Source organism: Bacillus rossius, chromosome 1 (genome assembly GCF_032445375.1).
Source record: "Bacillus rossius redtenbacheri isolate Brsri chromosome 1, Brsri_v3, whole genome shotgun sequence".
NCBI classification, from domain to species: Eukaryota; Metazoa; Arthropoda; class Insecta; order Phasmatodea; family Bacillidae; genus Bacillus; species Bacillus rossius.
The window spans coordinates 99,538,187-99,555,152 of NC_086330.1; the positions used below are offsets into that span (position 1 = coordinate 99,538,187).

At 43.6% G+C, this 16,966-nt stretch overlaps 1 long non-coding RNA gene across 1 annotated transcript; it reads right to left on the reverse strand.

The window, feature by feature from the left end:
• Positions 1-206: 206 nt before the first annotated feature.
• LOC134540656 (uncharacterized) lies at positions 207-3,665 on the reverse strand. Its single transcript, XR_010076483.1, has 2 exons — positions 3,460-3,665; positions 207-3,314 (listed from the first exon to the last, which is right to left on the reverse strand). It is a non-coding gene; the product is annotated as an uncharacterized LOC134540656 (long non-coding RNA).
• Positions 3,666-16,966: the final 13,301 nt, after the last annotated feature.

A 16,966-nucleotide genomic window follows, 5' to 3' on the forward strand; every position in this document is an offset into this window, starting at 1 on the left:
ATATGCAAATGGTAGTTCTGATAGTATATGTTCATAATAACTAATATACTGATATCAGACTAGCTCAAAATTGGTCTGTATTGTACATATATGAATACTTTATAAGATATGTATTGAAATATTATTTGAGTTAAGGAAAATTGTTACTGTAGAGTGTAGATGTTTGATTGATTATTGAAAAAAAAATTCCTTCTGACAACCATTAATAATTTTTACTGCTTTTTATTAATCTTCATAAAAATTCACAAGTCACCATGGTTACCATCTTCCAGCCACAAAACAAATATTATCAGTGATTTTAAAATACATCAATAAATATTATCAGTGATTTTAAAATACATCAATAAATATTATCAGTGATTTAAAAATACATCAAATAAACTCTCTCGCTGCATTCACGAAATCATTGCTTATTTACATTGGCCAGCCAAAGAGTAGATAAAAAAAAGCTGTTCTCCACAAGCCTGAAACAAAAAAGAAATCAAAGTTAAATGATATATATTGTACTAAAGAGAAATGAAACTGATAAATAAATGTATCAAAGAAAAAAGTTATGCATACCAGAATGATAAATTAATTTCAAAACCATTTTAGTTAGAAATTTGATACATTAAATATTTTGGTAAATTCTCATTTATGTACTACAATTAACATTTTTCTTTGTCCTTTCAAATAGATATTTTTTCCAAATACTTTTTGACAAAAACTCATTTATGTGAAAAAAAATTATATGAAAAACATAATTCTATTGCTCTTGTGCCCATTATTGCAGAAAAACTAGGTATTTAACAATCCAAGTAACTACACAATTTTAGAAGTTTGTTTCTCAGGGCCTCAAGTGATGTAATTGCTTGTTATTAGCTTAAGCAAATCTAGGCTTTAACTCAAGCAAAATGTTTACAAGTTGAATTAATTTCACGTAATGCATGTCACATAAGCAGTTAATTTTTTTTTTTTTTTTAAGTATCTAACCAAAGTCTTCGGGGAGAGTATTAGTAGGTAGGTTACCAAAATTTGTAAGATTCTATATATATCCTATATGTTCATATTTTAGTCGTATCAACAAAATGCCTACACAAGAATAGATGTCAGCATGTTATTTTGCAGCAGTCGATGGCATTACTTCATAATACAGTTGTGAAATCACTACAAAATGTGTCGGATGTATATTGCAATGATTTACAATTATTATCGGTAATCGCATAACTGCAGAGTTCAGAGGGTGTTAGAAAATTAAAATATACCACACATTGTTCTTTTTTTGTTTCTAATAATATTAGTTTATATTCCTACAAAGATGGATTCAGAAATTTCCTAGAGTAACAACTTTTCCACACAAACCAAATTTGATAAATAGTAATTCTTAGTACTATGTACTTCGCCAAATAAATTATTTTTAAAGTCTAGGTAAACTTACCTAAAGAATAATTGCTTACACCATTTTACAGTAGTTATGAAGAAGTTACCTTTCCCTAACCATTTTCATGATTTAACAGCACTTATGTAACTAACCTAACCAAGTATTGCAACTGTGAACTACAGTATAACCCTGTAATTGTTTTCAAGTGAGCATGCGGAAAAAAACATAAGCAGTCGATGGAAATTTAGCCATTCCAGTGTTTTAACGTTTTACCAATGGATTCATTAAGAAAATATAAAGTTAAAAACCATTGATCAGTACCCTTGATGCTTGAATTTGCTTAACCAATCCAACAATTATACAACTTCGTTGTGCATCAATAAAGTAAATCAATCATCAATACAGTAAACGTCTTCGATTATACTGCGCTAATTCCCAAATATATTTTTAAAAAATTGAAATAAATTGTTTAACAGTAGTTTAATGTTAAAGTAGGTAAGTATAAACAATACAAAATTTGTAAAATCATGTGAATGGTTGGTTAGCTAAATTTAAAAAAAGTAATTTTCTTTTGTTGCTGCTTATCCATAAATTAAATTATAAAATTTTGAAAATACCGTTTCAGACACTAAAAACCTTCCTCTATTAAAACTGTAAACAGCTTTTCTTAATTCCTACTGGTTTTCAAGAAATCACATTTTGCAGGTCACGCTAGATACCTTATGCAGTGAAGCAGCTGTTACCATTTTCCCCTCTAATTGCATAGCAGATCCTGTGGTTTTCCATATATATAAGAATGTATATATTTTTTATTTGAATATTATAACCTAATGAAACGTAAATAATAGTTTTAAAAAAAGTTACGAGTCTCTAATGTGTATCCAAACCAAAACGCCAACCCTTGACAGGGATTTTTTATAGCAGTATGGAGGCGCAAAGCGCAGATTAGTTACCTGCAATAGCACGTAACCTGACGTATAAAAGGAATCATTTGTTACAAAATGAAAATTTATTTTATATGTCAGGTTATGTGTTGTCTCACGTAAAAAATCAGAATTTTGCACCTATAAACTGCTAAAAAATATCGCTCTCAAGGACTGATGCTTTGGGTTTGGAATGCACAATAAGGAGTCACATAACTTTTTTAATGTGTTAATTTACGTTACTGCATTGCAATATCCAAATAAAAAAATAGACAATTTGTGTATGAAAAACAACAAGATCTGCAACTCAATTAAAGAACAACATGGTGACAGGCCCTTTACTGCACAGGTAATGTAATGTAACCTATAAACAGTGATTTCTCAAAAACCAGTCTGAATTTAGAAAAAACTTTTTTCAGAGTAAATACAGGTACATATTTAAAGTTAAAAAAAAAAGTGTCCAAAGTTTATTTTGCATACAAAAAGCAGCAACGTGAGATAATAACCTAAAAAATCACTGTAAAATGTATATTGGTTGGTTAGATTAGGTTAGTAACATCCAACCGTTCAATTGATTTTACAGAATTTTTAATTGGTGCTATCCCAAGCTAACCAAATGTAAATTCCACTGTACTTAGAATCACTGTACGTATAATGTTACTAACCTAACAAATTTCACTGTATTTTTAATCCAGCTAACCCAAGGGCAGTATCTCAATATTACAGATTTGTAATAAATAATCCTAACCTATCCACATGTTAAACTACTTGCAGTATCAAACAACCCTCATAGAGAATAATAATTTTAAACATGTCAGGAAGTAAAAAACACTTTAGGAATTTATAATTTTTCCTGCAATACCCCAAATTATATTAAGTGCACTCACCTCAATGTAATTCAGCTCTGGTAACAATTATTTTAAAATATTTTTACTTAAATGCGGTTAACTGCTACACACCACCAGAAAACATTTCTTATGATTTTATACGTTGTGCGCTCATGAACATAAGATGAAATCTCCACACGCTACCTAAAATTTAAAAAGATAAGCCTATAGTGTACAAAAATTTATATAAGAAATGATTACTTGGCAAGAATAACACAAGCAATGTTAACTTGTAAACGGACAAAACTAATCTCCTAACAAATCAAACAGAAATAGCTCAATAACTTACCTGAAAATCTCATAATTAGTAACATATTTGTGTACATGTGTTTTACTCTTAAAAAAATATAAAATAACATTAGTCAACAATTTTTTGATCAATATTGCAATGTTTGTTTTTAACGTACAGATAAAAAAAAAATAAATAAATAAATAAAACCGAACATGTACGAACCAGCCCGAAGGGCATGTCGATCTATGGGGGTGAAACTTAGGTTGTCCGTGCTACGATCGTATGCACAACATATATGATCAAAAATGACAAAGCACATAAGTGGCTTGTCAGTTTCTACATATCTTTGCCTTCTTGTCTTCACTTTGTTTACTTTTGTTGTGTCCACTAGAGGTGTAAAAGTAAAAGTAACGAAAAAATGTGTACCCGTATGTATTCGTTACTATAACAATCGGTACTCGTTACTTTCCATGGGGAGGAAACTGGTATAGGAATCGGTTGCAATGTTATGTAGCCTTTTTTTTGGTAGTTTCTGTTATTCCCGTGCCAGCGGAAACTATCGCTAGTTATAACATATTAGGTCATACTGGAGACTTTTGACAATTATATTTTTACATATTAACGTAAATAAGTAGCTTTTAACAGAAATATTAATAATTTTTATTTTTAAATTCAAAACTATGTTTTACTTAAGTTATAAGTAATCTTGTAATTATATATTTGACACATGTAGTCATAGTAGTGTGTTTGTGTTTGTAAGTTGGAATTAACGTGCATCTATTTAATAAGCATATTACTTATTTTTGTTGAAGCAATAACCTATTAGAATTTCTAAGCAGATGAATGTGATAAAAGCAATGTAGAAGCTCCAGTATACCGGCGTAGGAGTTTAGGGAGATACTTGTGAATCCTAGTTCCTCTACACATTTGTGTATGTTTCTTAGGGGAATTGAACATGGTACATATGTTTTTGTGTGAAGCATGTGCTTCTTCTGGGGCCGTATTCTTGACGCTTTTACGGGAGGGGTTGGCAGACTTTCAAGTGAGATGAGCTAAATATTAAGTAAACATATTCTCCAATTTTTTTTTAGTGAGCGGCAACCTTATATTTTATCTGTGTCTACACAGAATATTAAAGTAATAAAAAATGACAAAATTAAAATATTTATTTCTCACATTCTACACTAAACAGTTTTTTTGTAAAAAAATTATGTTCATTAATGGAGATATACCTACTGATAAAACATGAAACTAAAGCCAGACTTTGCATGGAGAGGGAGGCGAGTGCAGTGGCATGCAGGTTGAGGACATGCGTTGTGATTGTGCCGTTTGGTTTGGTTAGGCTTTTTTTTGTGCTCTGGCAGAGCAGTGAATTGTAAAGCCGTAATATCCTATGAAAAGAGCCGCATGCGGCTTGCGAGCCACGGTCTGCGACCCTAGCTCAAGGGGAATGATCCAATAGTTCCATTCGTATTCATTTCTTTGCTCTTGTTGATAGATGATACCTACGGACAAGAAATGAAAAATTCCATTGACCTTTATGAAAAGAAATTACATTTAGTGCTGGGAAAAATTTTATCCTATGTTGCATATGTAAAATTTAATTCTTGAGGAAAGTACTATGAAAACACAAACATTTATAAAAATGTTTACAGATTTCCAATTTCATAGTAACTACAAAAATGATAACTTTTATGTACAAGTTCTTGGCAATTGTTGCGGGAGTAATTTTGTAGACATTAATTTAGCAGCTTCTGCGAAACAATCAATGTACATATATATCAAGATCTTTGAGAATATAACTTTTTGTCACATGTGGATTTTTATTGCTGACTTTTGTTTTTAATGATACTTTCCACATGTGCCTATGTGCAGGGCAGAAATTTAGGATAGGTTTGCGAGATACATATGGGTAAAACATATACCGTTATTTTCACACTCGATTATAATTGTGCAAAATTTGTATGTAACAGGACAATTGAGAGTTATTTAAAATTTCGTAAAAGGTATACCTTTTTACAGATAAATGTGCATAGTCTATATTAGCCTGCCACTATAGTTCAGCCCCATGATATTTTGACACATTTATTGTAATATTTAGCATGGAAAATGGATTGTGTTTTGCGGAAACAATGGAATAGTCCCTATTCAATTTAATGTTAAGTAGGTAAAGAAAAATTCCCAGTATAACTTTTGTTTTGTTAATATTTAAGAAACTGTTCGACACTGCCAACCACAGAAACAAATGTAATATATTTGAAATTTAAATTGTAGTTCATGTACAACCCAGCCCTCACTAACATGGAGGATTTATTATGACAGGTTCTAAGTAGGGGCCCAATTATGTGAAGATTGGTTTTTTTCTATGCTTATTTTTTCGTATAACATACCTCCAAGTAGGTCACTTGAAACTAAACTTATTTTTTCAAAAATCTCAATTGGTTACTAAAGTTTAATTGAAGTCACTTGTCATTTTTTATACGTTTTTGTAGGTTATGACATTGATCAACATTTATTATAACTTGACATTGGTGTTAATATATTTTTTTAAATAAAATTTTTTTTTTTGTGGTTACGTAGTTTGTGTTATGAAGAGGGGTAAAGATGACGCTGGTTATTTGGTTGCTATTCTGGAATCATATCCTTAATTGTTACCATCCTGTTTCTGAGATTGTATATTCAACATGTTTCCCTACACATGTATTGATTATGTGTAATATCGGTTGCTTAAATTTGTCAAGTTTATATGTTCACATGTTAACTTTTATAAGCCACTTTTGTAAAATCTATTCTTTCATTTAACATATTATTCATTTGTGAGAGCTTATGGTTTTTTTTGCTTGCATTTTCATGTTTTAATAGAACTTGTTAAATGAGTGTATATACTACAGAGACTTATGAAGATGTTATTTATTTCAGTGTCTTGCTGCCTGACTAAAAATATTTGTGTTTTGTCTTATCAGAGTGATAAAAGTCGTTTCTGAACTGTAGTTGCATTGGTGACCATGGTGCTTCACAAATATAGCTGTCAGAAATTCTTACATTGTTGATGTGTCACATTGCAAATAAACTTTCTCTACACATGCATTAAAACTTTTTGATTAATCTAATTTCCTTTTTTTATCATCCTGTAGTGTAACCTGATAAGCAGAATATTTTGCTCCACTAATTTGTTAAAAACTTCTGTTAATTAATATTTAAAATAATCGCACATATAGGTTTTTCTGCTAAAACAAGATAATATAACTCATAAAAATACTAATTAATTATATAGTGTACATACCAATTCAATTAGAATGCTAACTCATATTCCCAGATGAGAACATATTTTTTTAGTATATGGTATACCCTTTTGATGTTTGTAAACATGTTTTTATATTCATTAGGGAAACTTTTTAACAGAGGTGTTATTTTCTCCCCAAACCTTTCCCCTTAAAATTAGCATTTGTAAGTAAATTAAAGTTGTAAATCTGGGATAAAAAGTTGTGTACTTTTGTATGAGAGTTTCTAGAATATTTAATAATAATTTCGTTTACTATGTTATGGCATGTAATTTACATTTTAAGCAAAATTCTCGTGATATCCACAAGTTTTTACAAAAGGAATATATCAATATCCTATGTCAAATCTATTGCAACTTGAAACAATGTCACGATGCGTCTTAATAATTTTAATATACGGAGGCGGCAGCAATTAATTATGTAACATGTTAGAACCCACATGTATATCACGTCATAAGATTAGCAGCAAATAAGTATTACATCCGAAGCTGATCCAAACTCCATTCTGCTTTGACAAGAAAAAACATTTTCATGGTTACGTTACCGCTACCAAACATAAACAAACAAAAAAAAACATGAATGTGTGCGTGCGTGACAGCTTCCCACTGCGCATGCGCAAGTTGTTAGTTCTTATTTTGTCCGTGCCAGCGTCAACTTCGCTGCAAACGCTCCATAGCAGCCATGATAGCAGTCTGCTTATCGTGACACGCGTTTAACATGGGAGTTTCCACTCTTTCAGAATGATTGTATGCTCGTTGCTACAGCTCTAGTGTCCATTACTCGCAAATGCATCGCAATCATGGATGGTATAGGTAACCGAAGTGATACTGCGACAAATTCAAATGCTGAAGAAGTCGTTAATAATGAAGATAGAATTTTTCCGTTTAGTTACCTTGATAAATATTTTGAATTATCTGGGAAGCAGAGCAAAAAGAATATAGCTGTATCCGAATAGTGGCCTAATGGATCCCTTAGTTAAGGGATCCATAGATAGTGCATCGTAATTGACGCGGCCATCTTTGAGTTGTATCTGAACTCTCACAAGGGATGTCGATGCATCCTCTCATGCGTCCACTAATTCGAGATTTTTAGGGATGCGACTCTCGCATCCACTGATACATCCATACATCCCTTAGCTTTGTTATTGTGAACATAACCCTTAAAGAGCGAACTTGTGATACGAGATAGTTAATCAAAATGGATTTTGAAATAGAAGATAAACACGTGAAATGTAACTATGGTATTTATAAATACTTATACCATAAGTATATGTTTACATATTTCACATAAACAGTAAATTAATTTAAATTTGTAGGAACAACAAGTCCCCGATACTAATTTTCTTCCATATTTCAATTCCCAACGATAATTGAAATCATCCGAAATTGTTTACAATTTTGAATGTTCATTTACGTTTTACTGGCGCACCTTAGATGTCATGAATATAAAATGCCAATCCACATTAGTACAACGACAAACCAACAGGTAGTGCTAGCTGTAAAACAATTCGGATATCGTGCATCCTTTAGAATGCATCCTTTAAACTGTGAGTGCATTTGTATAGGGATGTAGGGACGTGAACTTAAAGGACGCATCCCTAGGTATTCGGATACAGCCTATGTCTGTGAAGTGTAAGCTATTTTGGGAAATAAAATACTCAGATCAGCATGGAGCACTGCTTCAAATTTAAGGAAACACATCACAGTAAGAAAACTAGATAATGAATTTTATTAATGATATGTATTAACACTGTTTTACACAACGTTTACTGACATTAGCTACTGTATTTCTACGATTGTAATTGTGTTGTAAGTAGAGGTGTAAAAGTAACGAAAAAATGTGTACCCGTATGTATTCGTTACTATAACAATTAGTACTCGTTACTTTCGTATCGTTACTCGTTACTTCTGATACCGCATGACATGGCACATGCTATGTTATGTAACAGCATCGAATCGAGTCGTATTTCGTACGCGTACAGTATGACGTCGCGTAAATAAAAATAAATAGAATATAAACAATTTAAAATATTTGATAATTAACAGCTTTTGTTAACCAGGAAACAATTAACTCTCATTAGAGCGGCTTCATTATAATATATCTTTTAAGATAAGAACATAAAACGTGAAAATACGCGATTATAAAAAACAAAAACATACAGATTTATAATTTGTAAAAAAATACTTTCTTACGTTGTTTCTGTTCGAATCTAAAACTTTATCTACACACACAATACCTTTAATAAACAGTAAAAAACTTGGACGACGAATTTCCAAATTATACTTTTATTAATAAACAAACATCGTTCTTTGTAACGAATAAGCGCGTGCATGCGTGAAACATACGAAAGATGCGAGTAACGAAATGCATTCGTGTGTAACGTTTCGTTACTCGTTACTAGATGCCGCTCCCGTTACTCAGTAACGAATACATACGGTTTGCTACAGCTCTAGTTGTAAGTAGTGATGGGCAGAACGGTTCTTTTGACCGAACCGGTACTTTCGGATCAGTTCCGTGAAAGATTCGTTCTAGTGATGGGCAGAACGGATATTTTGACCGAATCGGTTCTTTTGGATCAGTTCCGTGAGATGATTCGTTCAGAACGATTCGTTCATCTCGGTCAATTCGTTCTTTTCTGTGTATGGGATCTGGCTCTTTTATCAGGTGTCGTAACTCGTTCATCTTTTAGAGTATTACGTACGTGTTTTTGTATTTGAATTTGAACATTGCTTTCCGTAGCCAGTGAATCACAGTTGCGTATATGAAACAAGATTATTTATATTTTATTACTTTTTAAGTTACAAATATTAATATATAGGCTATTTACACTCTAGTGACAGTAAAGTGTTTACATGTAGACCAACACATTTAGAGAAAAAAGACAAAAATTTAATACTACTGCAATTCAGTATGAAGAGAAACAAATGAAGTACATTAATTAACCCAAAAATGGTAAGTGTGAACATTTGTAGTTACTTTCCCTGTTATTTTTTTAATTCATACGGTTTTTTTTTTTTTTTTTTGTTTTTTATTTCCAAATTTGTGTATGTGAATGTGAAAAAGCAATTTTAAACCACTACTTAACAGTTGACATTTTCAGGTATAGATACTTTTCATGTTACCCTATTTTATTTGATCAGTTATCGTTTGCTCTTGTGAACATGCGCACGCTGTGATTACTAATTCTTCAGACTCCTGATGTCATGAATCATTTTACGAACGAATCAGACCGGGCGCGTGACCGGTTCTCTCATCTCGTTCTCTCGTTCTCTCCGCGTTTTCGTTCTTCCGAATCTTTCAAGGTACCGGCTCTCAAAGAGCCGGTTCTTTACATCGCGAACGAATCGCAAGATTTCGTTCTCTCAAAGATTCGTTCTTTTTGAACGAATCGTTAACGAACGACCCATCACTAATTCGTTCAGAACGATTCGTTCATCTCGGTCATTTCGTTCTTTTCTGTGAATAGGATCTGGCTCTTTTATCAGGTGTCGTAACTCGTTCATCCTTTAGAGTATTGGCTACGTGTTTGCTTCCAGCCTCCCCTCGTTATCGCGTGACCCGATAACGAGAGGAGGCTGGATCGCGTGGGTGGTTATCTTTATCTACTCTGCATGGGTAAATGAAATTTCAAACGTCTAGTTGTATACTGACTGTTATAAAATTATTGACTGTTGATCGCTGCAAATGCTTCATGCAGTGATTCTATATAATACGGGAGCATTAAATCTAAGAATGTTAGGTACGAAAGTGATCTTTCTTAACTTTAATTTGTAATCGCACTATTATAGCTAGTACTTGAACATTGCTTTTCGTAGCCAGTGAATCACAGTTGCGTATATGAAACAAGATTATTTATATTGTATTACTTTTTAAGTTACAAATATTAATATACAGGCTATTTACACTCTAGAGAGAGTAAAGTGTTTACATGTAGACCAACACATTTAGAGAAAAAAAGACAAAAATTGAATACTTCTACTGCGATTCAGTATGAAGAGAGAAAAATGAAGTAGGTACTGACGTCCCTCGGCTTCTGGTCCCCGTTTTCCCGTTGAAATAAATGTCCTGTTATGCCCGTACTGCCCTCGTCGGAGAGGTGTGGGTCCAGGCCAACGTGGCCGGGACCGGGAAAGGCGGGACCTGGAGGGAGAGTGAAGTGATTGCGAGGAATGTTGGTAGGTTGTCGCAAGCAGAACACGGCATTAACGAATTTCACGAGCCGTCTTTTATTAACGCTTATAAAGTCCTGCCGCAGCCTGGCGGAACCGTCGCGGAACAAGTGCCCTACCACGGCGACACGGACTCCCTGATGACGGGGCGGTTCTCAAATACGTTTCGGCGCGAATCGTAAAGTTTATTAATGCTAGGCTGACTCAGTGAGAGAGGGCCCGAAGACGGAGCGCTGTACATACGCGGCCCGTTACGTAATGTTCCGTGGACGGCGAAAAGTTCAGAGACTCGTAGCACCACGTTCGCGTTGTAGAAACTGCCCGCTAGACACGTCTCCCGATGACTCGTAAGTTAACAATGCTAAGCTGATTCACGGTGGCAGCTCAGCTGCCGTGACCGACTGCGGACTGAGCGAACGTTCAATCCCGAGCGCAACGTGCGCGGCTCGCGGAGCAACGAACACGTCTGTCTCCGCTCGAGACCAGGACGCGACTGCCTCTCCCCGCTCGCCCGCGGGCCGGCGCCCGCGGGTGGCGGGGAGGGAGGGGAAAATCGGCCGGCGTGGGAGAGAGCTCCGTCCCGCGGCGCGCCAGGCTGCAATTACATACTACGGCGAAACACTTCAGAAAAAGTTATTGAATTATTTACAAAGACATACACGAGACATTAATTACACAGCGAACTTGCACAATGAATAATAAATAAAATAAGTTAATTACACACATTCAAATCCCTTAATCGTTTACAAATATATACACACTGAAATAAAAGATAAAGTCACATAGAAAAAACACTCGTTGGCATGCTAGGGCGCACGCGGGTGCGTCCCTGGCCGTCGCACACACTGGGGTTCACTGGGGGGGAAAACAGGCCCCCTCAGGCCCGCGTCGGTGGCCAGGTACGGCCTCTGTATCTGGGAGGGTACGACGACTGTCGTCATATGCCCCCCCTCTCCCGAGGCCGTCCTGGCCCCCGACGCCGACCTAGACCGGCAGCCGCGTCCGCGTCCGGCCACTTGTCTGGTCGTCGGAGCTCGTCATGTCATTCCGTCCGGGTCGGGCAAACTGGGGCAGGAGCTGCATCACGCTGCAGCGTAACCCCCCGTCGGTCGTTTGTCTTACGTCGCGGGGTTTGCGCTGACTCCCCCACTCGTAGTCCCGGAGGTAGTGGGGGGCCGTCTTCTCACGCGTGGACCGGCGCAACGCCGGTCCCCTCCCCGCGTGAGCGGTCATCCTCGGCTCCCCGGAAGGCAAGTCCAGGACCACCTGCTGGGCCCTGTCGACATCGCCCTCCCCACTGAGGAGCCGGACCGTTACCCCGTCTGTCACGTCCTTGCTCACGTCCGTCCCCGTCACCCGCCGTTCCCAGGAGTGGACGTACCTCCGTCCACGTCTCTGGGTAGGCTCCGGCAACGTCACCACTGGTTCACTCAGGTCGACCAGGTCGCCCTGAGCAGTGTTGTCATGTGTTACGTCCTCGATGAGTGGTCCATCAGTGTCGGCGTAGGCGCTGACGTCATCAGGCGGGAGCACCCGGTCCACGAAGCGCTCCAGCTCTGCCATGCTTGCGCCACGCGGACCCCTTCCGCCCCTTCTGACGGGCGTCCGTTCCCCGCCCCCTCTTGCCAGTTGCCAACCACCGTTCCCCTTTTGCTGTCCCCCCGTAGGAGGCTGAGTCGGTGTCGTCGTGGGGGCCCGTCCATGTGTCGTGCCCCAGGTGTCGTCGTCCCTGTCAACGTTCCTGCCAACCCCCCGCAGTGACTTGGGGTGGGCGTGTCCTCGTCGACGTCCCTGATCCGGCTCCGGTGGCGTCACCACGGGGTCACCGAGGTCGACCAGGACTCCTACTGCGACGTTGTCATCGGTCCTGTCCCGTGTGTCGTCGTCCCTGTCAACGTTCCTGCCCACCCCCCGCAGTGACCTGGGGTGGGCGTGTCCTCGTCGACGTCCCTGATCCGGCTCCGGTGGCGTCACCACGGGGTCACCGAGGTCGACCAGGACTCCTACTGCGACGTTGTCATCGGTCCTGTCCCGTGTGTCGTCGTCCCTGTCAACGTTCCTGCCCACCCCCCGCAGTGACCTGGGGTGGGCGTGTCCCCGTCGACGTCCCTGATCCGGCTCCGGTGGCGTCACCACGGGGTCACCGAGGTCGACCAGGACTCCTACTGCGACGTTGTCATCGGTCCTGTCCCGTGTGTCGTCGTCCCTGTCAACGTTCCTGCCCACCCCCCGCAGTGACCTGGGGTGGGCGTGTCCCCGTCGACGTCCCTGATCCGGCTCCGGTGGCGTCACCACGGGGTCACCGAGGTCGACCAGGACCCCTACTGCGACGTTGTCATCAGTCCTGTCCCGTGTGTCGTCGTCCCTGTCAACGTTCCTGCCCACCCCCCGCAGTGACCTGGGGTGGGCGTGTCCCCGTCGACGTCCCTGATCCGGCTCCGGTGGTGTCACCACGGGGTCATCGAGGTCGACCAGGACTCCTACTGCGACGTTGTCATCGGTCCCGTCCCGTGTGTCGTCGTCCCTGTCAACGTTCCTGCCAACCCCCCGCAGTGACCTGGGGTGGGCGTGTCCCCGTCGACGTCCCAGGTCCGGCTCCGGCGGTACCACCACAGGGGCGCCGAGGTCGGCCAGTACACCTTCGGTGACGTCATCCTCGGCCTCGTCACCGTCCACTGGTCCGCTGTCGTCGTGGTCGTACTCGTCGTGCGGGTCGCCTATCAGTCGAATGTCGTCCCTGTGCACCTTAGTTGTCCGTCCGTCGGCGCGACGCACGAGGTACGAGGTGGTGCCCAGTCTGTCTACGATCTCCTGTGGCCCCGCCCACTTAGGAGCCAGACTGGCGCAAAAGCCCCGCTCGCCAGCCGACAGGTGATGACACTTAACAAACACCTGCTGGCCAGGCTCTAGTCGTGTTGGGGGCTGGTGCGTCTGCGGCGTACGTCTAGTCAGGTAGTCAGCTTGGCGACGTCGGGCGTCTTCGCGCAGATCGTCCGTGGTCATGTCGTGCAAGTCGGGGGTTGCTCGCGCTTCCCCGGGCAGGGCGAGGTTCCGGCCCTGCACCAGTTCAGCGGGGGAATGGCCCGTGACCACGTTCGTCCGACGGCGCAGGCAAAACAGCAGCGTCGGCAGGTGCAGGTCCCACTTGGTGTGGTCCTCGTCCAACCGGATGCGCAGCTGAGTTTTAATGTCCTGATTCCGCCTTTCGGTCGGATTCGCGCGCGGATGGTAGGTGGGCGTCGTGTGATGCTCCACCCCCCAACACGCGCAGGACACTCGCCAGCTTCTCCCCGTGAACTGCACCCCGTTGTCCGTCAGCAGGACCGCGGGGTACCCGTATCGCGGGAAGAACTCGCGCTCGAGCAGGGCAATCACGGTGCCGGCTTTCACGTTTGGTACTGCGAACGCCTCCGCCCAGCGGGTGAAGACATCCGTGACCACAACAATGAATCGCCGACCACGGGACGTGCGAGGATACGGCCCCATAATATCCACCGCCACAGTGTGGAAGGGATTCCGGGGCCGTCGTGGGACCTGCTGCTCCTTGCCGTCGGGTCGCCTGGACTTCCGCTCCTGGCAACGCAGGCAGGCCCGCACGTAGCGTCTCACTTCTGCCGCGTCGCCAGGCCAGCGGAACGTCCGTCTGACCTCACGCAGCGTCTGCTCCGCGCCCGGGTGTCCCGCCAGGGGGTGGTCATGCAGGTAGCTCAGGACCCAGCGCCTGGCCTCGGGCGGCACGTGGGTCCGCCACCCGCTCGACCTGTGAGCCCCCCTGGTCTGGAGCACCCCGTTCAGGCTCCGGCAGCCCGGTATCACCCCCTCCCCACACTCTGTCAGTCGGGTCCGGGTGTCGGGGTCCCGGAGTTGCGCCACGTGGACCCACGCCAGCAGGTCAGTCATAGTCTCGGGTCGCGCGTCGGGTGCAGGAGCAGTGGGGCTTGTCAGCGCGTACAACGCGCACGGTCGCGGCACCGAGTCCTCTACCCCGCGCTTACGCTCAGGGAGGAGCACTTCCTCCCAGCCCTGGTCGTCGTGGAACTCATTCTCAGGGTCCGGATTCCGGGACAACTCGTCGGCCAACTGATTTTCACGTCCAGGAATGTGCTCGACCGTGAACGAGAATTCCTGGATCAGCATGGCCCACCGAGTGAACTTAGACTTCCGGCCCTGAGCGGAGTCCAACCAGCGGAGGCATTGGCTGTCGGTTCTCAGCGTGAATGAGCGGCCCTCGACGTGGTGACGGTACCTCTGTAGGGCCCAGACCACCGCAAGGCACTCTTGCTCATTCACGTGATACTTCCGCTCAGCCTGCCCAAACTTGGCACTGGCGTACTCGATCACGCGCCTCTCGCCCCGGTCATCCATCTGGTACAACACCGCCCCCATCCCCTCCCGACTCGCATCCGTCTGGATGAAGATGGGGCGGCTGGGCACCAGGCGTGAGAGCGTGTGACAGTTCCTGAACCGGCGCTTCACCTGTCGCAAGGCCTCGTCCGCGGCGGGGGTCCACCGGAACTTAGTCTTCGGCGACAGTAGGTCCGTCATCGGGGCCGTCACCGTGGCGAAGTCGGGGACGAAGGACCGCAGCCAGTTGAGCAGCCCCAGCAGCTTCTGGAGCTGCTTCCTGGTCTTCGGTGCCCCCTTTCCCTCTATTAGCTCCAACTGCTCAGGTCGGGGGCGGCACCCCTCCGCCGTCACTATGTGTCCTAGGAACTCTATTTCCGTGGCCCCAATGTGGCATTTCTTTGGGGCGCACGTCAGTCCGTGTCTGGCCATACGTTCTAGCACCAATGCCAGATAGTGCGCGTGTTCCTCCCACGTCCTGGACCAGATGATAACGTCGTCCAGATAGGCACTGGCGAACTCACCAATGTACCCATCCAGAACACGTACCATCAGGGCCTGGAACGTGGCAGGGGCGTCCATGAGACCAAACGGCATGGCGCAGAACTGGTAACGTCGACCGTCTGGTGCCGTAAATGCCGTCTTAGGGCGGTCCTCCAGACATACCGGCACCTGCCAGTAGCCTGATTTTAAGTCTAGTGTCGTGAAAATAGTGGCGTCCCCCAGTCCTGCCAGTGCGTCTGTGATATTGATCTGCGGGGGCGGGGCGGGAATGGTCAGTTTGTTTATCGCCTTGAAGTTTACGCAAAAGCGTAGACTTCCATCTTTCTTGGTGGCCAGCACCACCCGTGAGTTATACGGGGAGGTGCTGGGTTCCACTACCCCGTCACGTAACATCTCGTCAATTTGAGTCTGTATGGCCTCCCGTTCCCGGATGCCAAATCCGTATACCTTCTCAAAGGGAGGGCGGTGCGGTACCATCGGTATCCGGTGCTCCGTCACGTTTGTCCATCGTAGCCGGTCCGCGGCCGCAAATACCTGTGCCTGAGAGGTGAGGACATGGTTGATGACATCGACGTACTCCTCTGGAACACCGTGCTGAAGGTCTTCTAGGCAAATGACTGACTGAGGGGGACTGGGGGGAACCTGGTGCACGCCGTACACCGTCCAGCGCCCCTGGGTGCCGAAGTGCATCCGGCCAGCTCGTACTTCCACGGTGGCGTCGACCTCGTGCAGCCATGGGACCCCCAGAATCAGCCCCTCGCGGAGCTCGGGGACCACCCAGGCCTCGACGTGGCTAACGTGACCAACGATGCTCATTGTTACCTGAGTGATGCCCCCTGCTGCAACGACGGCGTCCCTGGTGGCCAGCTGCACCAGCTCCCTCCGCGGTGTCACTGCCTCCGCTCCCACCAGGTGGGCCACGATGTAGGTTCGGCTGGCGGCGGTGTCCACCAGGGCCAGCATCTCCCGCCCGTTAGCGCGGACAGGAATTCGCAGCAGCTCCGGCTCCTCGGGGCCGACCTGCCCCAGCTGTGCAGTCGTCTGTCCCCCACCGCCCCCGGCCACCTGGCCGTCCGGGCGTGGGGAACTCGCGGCGAGGTCCGCGGCTCGATCCGGCGCCGACGTGTTGACGTTCCGGTGGTCCACCTCGTCGACGACAGGTCGACGAGGCGGCTGGTCCGGCCCTGGTATAACCGGCCTCAGGGCCGCGGTGGTGGCGCCGGCAGTCAGCTGTCCCTGCACGGAGATGGCCGGTGGGATGCCTGC